General features: G+C 42.9%; 1 non-coding gene across 1 annotated transcript; it reads right to left on the bottom strand.

The window, feature by feature from the left end:
* Positions 1-840: 840 nt before the first annotated feature.
* TRNAN-GUU (transfer RNA asparagine (anticodon GUU)) lies at positions 841-914 on the bottom strand. Its single transcript has one exon. It is a non-coding gene; the product is annotated as a tRNA-Asn (tRNA).
* Positions 915-7188: the final 6274 nt, after the last annotated feature.

Below are 7188 nucleotides of genomic sequence, written 5' to 3'. Positions count from 1 at the left end.
GCTCAGGGTGCCAGAGGTCAGACATCACATCTGCCTAGATGTGGTTTGACTTAAATTTTTCTCCTGAACATTATCCTGAATCGCAGAATAGTTGAGGTTGGAAGGGGCCTCTGAAGGTCATCTCTCCAAGCTCCCTGCTCCAACCAAGACACCTAGAGCTGGTTTCATGGCACTGTAGCTAGATGGCTTTTGAATGTCTTCAGAGAGGGAGACTCCACAACCTTTTTGGGAAACCTGTTCTAGTATTTAGTCACCCTTTGAGCAAAAAAAAGTGTTTCCTGGTGTTCAGATGGAACCTCCTGTGTTTTAGTGTGTGCTCATTGCCTTTTTGGCCTGCCAGTGGACAGTAGCAAAAAGAGCCTGGCTCTGTTCTCTGTGAACCATCACTTCGGGTATTTATATGCATTAGTAAGATTCCCCCCTTAACATTCCTTTCCCCAGGCTGAACAGTTTGAGCCTTTCCTCACAGAGATGTTCCTGACCCTTGAGCATCTTTGTGGCCCCTACTTGGACTCTCTCCATGTCTCTCTTGTACTGTGGAGCCCAGAACTGGACATGGTACTCCAGGTGTGGCCTCATCAGTGCTGGGGAGAGGGCAAACATCACCTGAGTTGACCTGCTAATAATGCTCCTTCTAATGCAACCCAGGAGACTGCTGGTTGCCTTTGCTGACTTATGTTCACTTTGTGCCTACCAGGACCCCCAGGTCCTTTTCTGCCAAGTTGCTTTCCAGTGGGGTGGCCCCCAGCATCTACTGGTGGCTCCTCTCTAGGGAAAGGACTTGGCACTTCCCCTTGTTGGACTTCACAGAGTTCTTGTTGGCCCCTAAAAGGGAGCTCTCGCCTCTGGGTGGGCTTGAACCACCAGCCTTTCGGTTAACAGCCGAACGCGCTAACCAGTTGCGCCACAGAGACTCATATATGCACCATTTTTCTTCAGAAGAGCTGAATTCCTGATTGTGCTTCATAACTGCTGATGGTGGTAGCTCTTTGTGTTGGTCAGTGACAGACCAATACTGCTGACATATTGCTGCAACAAACCTGATGTATTACTGTGTCGGAACATTGTAAGAGATGGAGATGGGAGGAAGAAATGCTGTTACCTCCTGTGAGCTGTGACAGATGAGATTCTTTTGGTTTGAAGAAGTAGCTATTCCTCACCACTTACCTCCCTCAGGAGAGGAGGGCTTGGGGTCCTGTCATACTAGGCCATCTGCTAGTGTTTCAGAGGTGGGTTAACAGCACTGTTCCTCTAGCCAAAGCTACAGAAAGGCCTTGCAGTACCCATGTGTTTTTTGTGCTAATGGGCATGGCTGTAGGAAGAATGAAAAGAAATGAAAACCTGTGTGGCTGTGAGTGTTCATTCAATTAAAGCAAAACACATATACTTCAGAATGTGGATTGAGAGACATCTGAGATGCTGACTGGAGAATTCTCTCTGCATCTGGGAGATTAGATACCTCTTGGTCAGGTCTTAACAAACAGTGAAGACTTCATGGTAAAACTTTGCATTTTAATTTTTTTTTTAGTTTCATAGGTGTACTACCTCAAAGAAAGCACCAGTAACTTCAGTTGGTAGTGGGCATATGTATTTTTCACTGTCATTCAACAGCCAGGAAAAGATGGAGCCTTTCACTCTGTGTGCCCTTGTGTATTGATGGAAACCAAAGGATATGGAATACTGAGAAACATAACAGGAGCTGAGTTCCGTTCAGCTAGTGAATCTATACCTGTTCTATGTCTAACTTCTTGACAAAAGGAAACTGTCTAATTTAATATCTTAGCCTGTTTTTGTTGTTCATTTGGTAAAGAAAATACAGCAAAATGTTGGCTTGAAAATTATTGAATTTGAAAGTTAGGAAGCTTAATCTCTACAAGGTTGCACTTTAGCGTGCTGCTGACAACATTGTTGGTGAAGTGCTCCTGTAACTGAGCTGCGTAAGCATAGGAAGATGTGGGGTTATTATTTAGAAAGAGTTTGAGCAATTTTCTTTTGGAGGAGTAGGAACTGGTAGGTGAAGAAAAACATAACTTTCAGTAGTGGTAGCAGCAGCAGATAGCCTCTCCTAGTGCTAAGTTTGACAGGGAGCAGCGTCCTTTCCCTTACTTGGGTGTTTTAAGCTGTACTGTAAGGGAGACTACGCCACGTGCCTCAAAGCTGTGGAGCAGGTCTGTCCCACAGCACATGCTGGGGTTGTGCTCCACCGGCTGCTCCCCTCACGAGCTAATGGAGATGGTACTTGGCTTCTGTCTGGCCTGTTCGCCCTGGTGTCCTTTGGCTGAGCTCCCTGGCACAAGGCAAAGGTACAGATCCAGGTTTCATCCTGAGCTGGAATTGGATGGTAGCTGGGCTGTGTGGACTTAGGAGCTAAAATATCTTCACAGGTGGCAGAATTTGAATGTAGCTGTAGGGAACATAGGAAAGAGCCCTGAAAGTTACAGAGCCAAACTTGCTCAGTACAGGACCTTATGTTTTTTAGTGATGTGTTAATAATGGTCTCTTAGATATTTTGAACATAATCTTTTGGAGCACTGACAGCATTCAAGCTTTGGCAATAATGGTTAAATTAACAAATTGTTGGTTTTCAAGACTGCAGGCATTGCTCATACAGGCTTTTCTCTAACTTACAGGGATTGAGTCAAAGCTTGTAGGAGAGGGAAGGTTTACTAAATTATCAGGTCTGTTTGGAAGAGACAAGTGTTAAGGCACAGAGGTCCCTTTTCAGATCTGTGAAATGGCTGCAATAATGCTATTATAGCAGCGTATTGCTGTTTCGTGGTGTAAATCAGAAGGTGTGACAGTACCCTTTTGTGTCAGGTCTGAATGCCTGTGCCTCCCTCCACACATGTAGCAATCCAAGTAGAAAGAGCAAGGGCACGAAAAGCATCGACAGACTGTTAACGTGGCACAGGCATGGGAGCTGGTTCAGGTACTGATGGCAGTCTGGCTGAAGCAATGCAGAGCTCAATAGCTGAAGGCGTCTCTCCAGGGAGCGGGCTGCTTCCTGGGTCCTCTCTGGCTTGATGCTGGAAATGGACCTGCTCCAGCTGTGAGGCTGGGCTGTCTGACCTTGCTCCAAGGGCAGGAGCACCTTCTTACCACACTGTTTCTTTTTCCTAGGATTGTGCACTAGCTGGCAAATGGAATGAAGGAAACTTGGGTTGTTTCACAGGCAAACATGATGAAATATTATGGGCTGGCTAACAGATTTCTATGGGCAGAGCCAGCAGGTGAGTTTAACCCTAGGAATATCCTGCCTGCTTCTCCCTTCAAACAGTAAGAAAAAAGCCATCTTTTGGTCTTGTAATTCCTTTTCCCTAGAGAGGAGAGGCAAACTATGTGAGGCTGGAGCAATCAAAAAGAAATGCAGTGAAATTTCCCCTGTAAGTTGCAGGTAGACAGCAGTGATACCTGAAGGCTGCAATGACGTGCTTCCTTTCTCTTGTGCACCTCAAAATATGCGTAGCAATCTTCCGAGCTTGGTGGAAATTATTTGTGATGTATTTCACAGTAGTAGTCAGAAGCAATAAAAGCATTGAAATGCATTTGCCGTGCCCTCCTGAGAAATCAAAATTAATTGACAGCCTACAGATTGGAACATTTTATCATATGAGCTTGAAGTCTGAATATATCCTTTGTTTGCAGACTTAGTCTGGGAAAACAGAACAGGAAAGGACTTTAAGACACCACAATAGTCTTTCTCTGTACCCTAAGAAAGGATCAAGTACACTGAAACCAACAATGAAGATTTTATTGCTTCTGCAAACAACCTCTTCCACTGTTTTTGGAACCTTAATAATGGAAAGCTTGTCCTTCTGTTTAACCTTTATTTCCTTTGCTGTAATGAGAGTGTATTCCCTTAGCTGGGGTTTCTGCTGAAACATGTATTTGCCAGGTGATGCCTACGTGCCTAGTGGAACCAAGCTGAAGATTGTTTCATTTATGACATGTGAAATAAAGAAGCAGTTGCATTTCCTGCTGGACAGGAAAGCTGCACATTGTAAAGTGATGCCTCTTCAATTTTTTTTTTTCTCTCTTTTTGGGTAATACAGTCCAGAACTAGAAACACAATCTTTCTCTGAGCCTGTACTTCTTTTTTAATGCATCAGTTTCTGTGGAAATGAACCATATCAAAAAGTTTAAACTTTGTAATAGACTTAATTCTCAGTGTGGCTCTGAGGAAAGCAGCTTAACTGCTCTGTGTCTTTCCATTTTGTATTCAGGAAAACACCTCCAAGGCTTCTTTTGTTCATTAAAACCTGAGTTTTTAGTTTAATAACCCTGTGGTAGTTGGCATGTTTCAGAATGTCTACTTGGAACTTTATCTCCTAGCTGAGTCCTAAAAAGCTGTGGTTACTGTAGCCACTCCTCAGCTGAGACAAATCCCTGGGCCAAGCAGCCCCAGTTCTGCCCTGCTGCAGTGCGGCAGGAATCGAGTCAGCAGACGGGGAAACACATAAAAACACGTTAAAGGAAAACAAATGCTGAAGAGCCCCTAATTTTTCTGGCAGATGGTGTTTGAGTGTTTTTTTTCTATCCAGAAATAAATCATATAATTGAGAATTGTTTCAATTTGGTTATTTAAACTCATGTTTTCTCCTTCGCCCTGTGCTTATGTTTCTGTCTTGACCCAGGCCTGCGCTGGATGACTCTGTGCGCTTCCCTGTCGCGTTTAGCCCTGGCAGCGCTGTGCGACTGAAATCTTTAGAGTGGCTGCTATTAATATGTTAGTGACCACATACAAGTGATTAACATTAGTGTGGTTTCCCTATACTTAGTGTAAAGTTCTAGGTCTAGTGTTAATTTAGTAATAAAAGGAGATTAGATTGGAAATATTTTAGAGATGTTCAGTCTTACAGGCATGGCTGAAAATGGGAAGGGAAGAAATTACATGGTGCTGAATATGCAACACAGTTTAATGGCACCTTATCCTAAAGAATACTGTGATATTTGGTAACTACTTGCAAACACTCACTGTCTGCGCTGCAAGAAGGGTTACTCTGATACCTGTAATAGGGGAGCTATTAAGTAAAGTAGTTGCTATCTGTGAGCAAGGGGTTGTGTACCTTCTGAACATATTGCTGCTCCAGTCATGCTCTAGCAGGGTGCATGGTGTTGAAGGAGAGTGCTGTCTTCTCCCACAGAAGAGGCAGAAATCCATTCCACACTACCAGAGCTATCGGTGATAGTAGAGGGGTTGGAAAAGAACTGCTCTGCAGCTTGACCTTTTAGCCCAGGGAAAGTCTTCTGTGTCCATCCTTGTAAGCAGGATGCGCTCTTTATCACACTTTATCTCTAGGTATTTTTACAGCGTAACTGATAAGGGGAAGTGAGGGAGCAAATTTGGGGCAGGGAGGGGAATGACTAAGTAGGCCTGTGAATGTGAAAGAGAGAATTTGCTCCTTTCTGCCTCCCCAGGCTGCTTGCAAGACAAATTGACAAAACGGTCCCTCTTTAGGACTATGCCATTGCTCAAGTACATATGTGCATTGTATGAAAAATGATACCTAATCATGTGTAAAGGAGCTTTAAGATGTGAGAGTGTGTGTGTGTTCTCATGCTCTGTATCCTCTGTATCCCTTGCAGGCTCTCTGGTAGGCTTTGCAAGGGTTAGATGAGTTTGCCACCAAGCAGAACTCTTTCCTCCAGAGCTTTTATTTTTAAAAAGACCTACTGAAAAATTCTCCCTTTGCCTGTGCACAACTTATTTTTATGAAGTTCTGTCAAATCTCCTAATCCCATTTTAGTCTTTTGGTGCAATTTAATTTTATCCCAAAACCCAGCTCTCCAAATTTGCCAAAGAAAACACTGGGCACTATAGAAAGACCATTTTAAATGAAGCTGTTTGGAGGAGCCTGTTAGGAAAGTAAAAAAGTAAAAGAAAAAGGAAAAAAAAAAGACAAAAGGCAATGTGTTTTTCATATTTTTTATATATATATATATATGTTAGAAATATATTTCTTTTATGCTCTGATTAGAGATTAAGTGGACCCTTGAAACCACAATCTCTTTCCTTACTGAAATTTTATATCTCTCGGTTAATAAGGGGCCATGAAAGTGCTGGAATTTTTATTTTAAGAACAATGCAAACGTTAGAATAAGATATTTTCAGGCATAACCAATAAATGCTGCTAAACAAGACTTTCCAAGCTGATATGAGAGAAAGGAGAGGGTGGGTTTGTTTGGGGCACCTGCAGCTATCCGTTACCATAGCACGTGAGGTCTCTGCAGTCATTAGCCCTCTGCAGTGCTTTGAGATAAACTTGCTCAGTCACTGCAAGATGGGTCTTGATTTCTGTAGAAGCATTTTGGTAGCAAACTCCCTTTGTGTATTTGGGCACAAATTATTTGTGTAAAATCCCACAAGGAGACAGAAACGTGCAGCTTGAACTCACGTGCCTGAGTTCCCACCTAGTGTCCTTGACCCCTACCAGTTCTTTCCCCCTAGTTCAGTAGTTGTAGCTTTCCCATAATAGTTCAGTGACGCTCTATATAAGTTTCATTTAGGTGCAGTGGGAGTATGGGGGAAATGACCCAGGAGCCATTAGTTTGTGTAGCCAAGGCTGACTGTGCACTGCTGCTCTAGCACCATGGCTTTGGGTAAGAGAGAGGACACAGCTGTGCTTCCTCTGGATTAGAACAGCTTTCAGTTAGTTTTGCTCTTGCAAAGAATAATGTAGAGAGAATGTGCTGGATGTATGTGCTCTTTCAATGGACTCATCTTCCTGAATGATCCAGATGTTTCTGTAGGATTTCTTTGCCCTTCTTCTCAGCATTCTGTCAAAGTTTGGGTGTTTGGGTTTTTTTTGTTTGGTTGGTTGGGTTTTTTTGTCTTTTAGTAGTGATGACTTATAATTTTTACAAACTCTCAATGAAAATGGAATGCCCGCAGTGTCCTGCCCGTGCTACTGTCTGAGGTTCCTGGCTAACATTTACCTTGTGAGCAATGTTGGTTCAATTTGTTGAGTGTGGGGCTTATGGTTACGATTAGTGTGGGCTTTTTCTTTAGACTATCTGATCATGATGTGTTAAACTCCTAGAAACTGCATCATTTTCCTCACAACTTACTTTGTGTTTGCCCCAAAGAAGGAAAGCAGATTTTCCTGATGAGACCCGTTTCCAATAAATGGTGTTTAAAAATATTTAATTCTGCCAGCTATTCTGCCTTCTGGTCAATATCATTTAAAG

This window comes from Antrostomus carolinensis, unplaced genomic scaffold (genome assembly GCF_000700745.2).
Source record: "Antrostomus carolinensis isolate BGI_N321 unplaced genomic scaffold, ASM70074v2 scaffold21981, whole genome shotgun sequence".
Taxonomy (NCBI): domain Eukaryota; kingdom Metazoa; phylum Chordata; class Aves; order Caprimulgiformes; family Caprimulgidae; genus Antrostomus; species Antrostomus carolinensis.
Note: the sequence above shows the minus strand (reverse complement) of the source record. Positions and strands in the feature narration are given on the sequence as shown.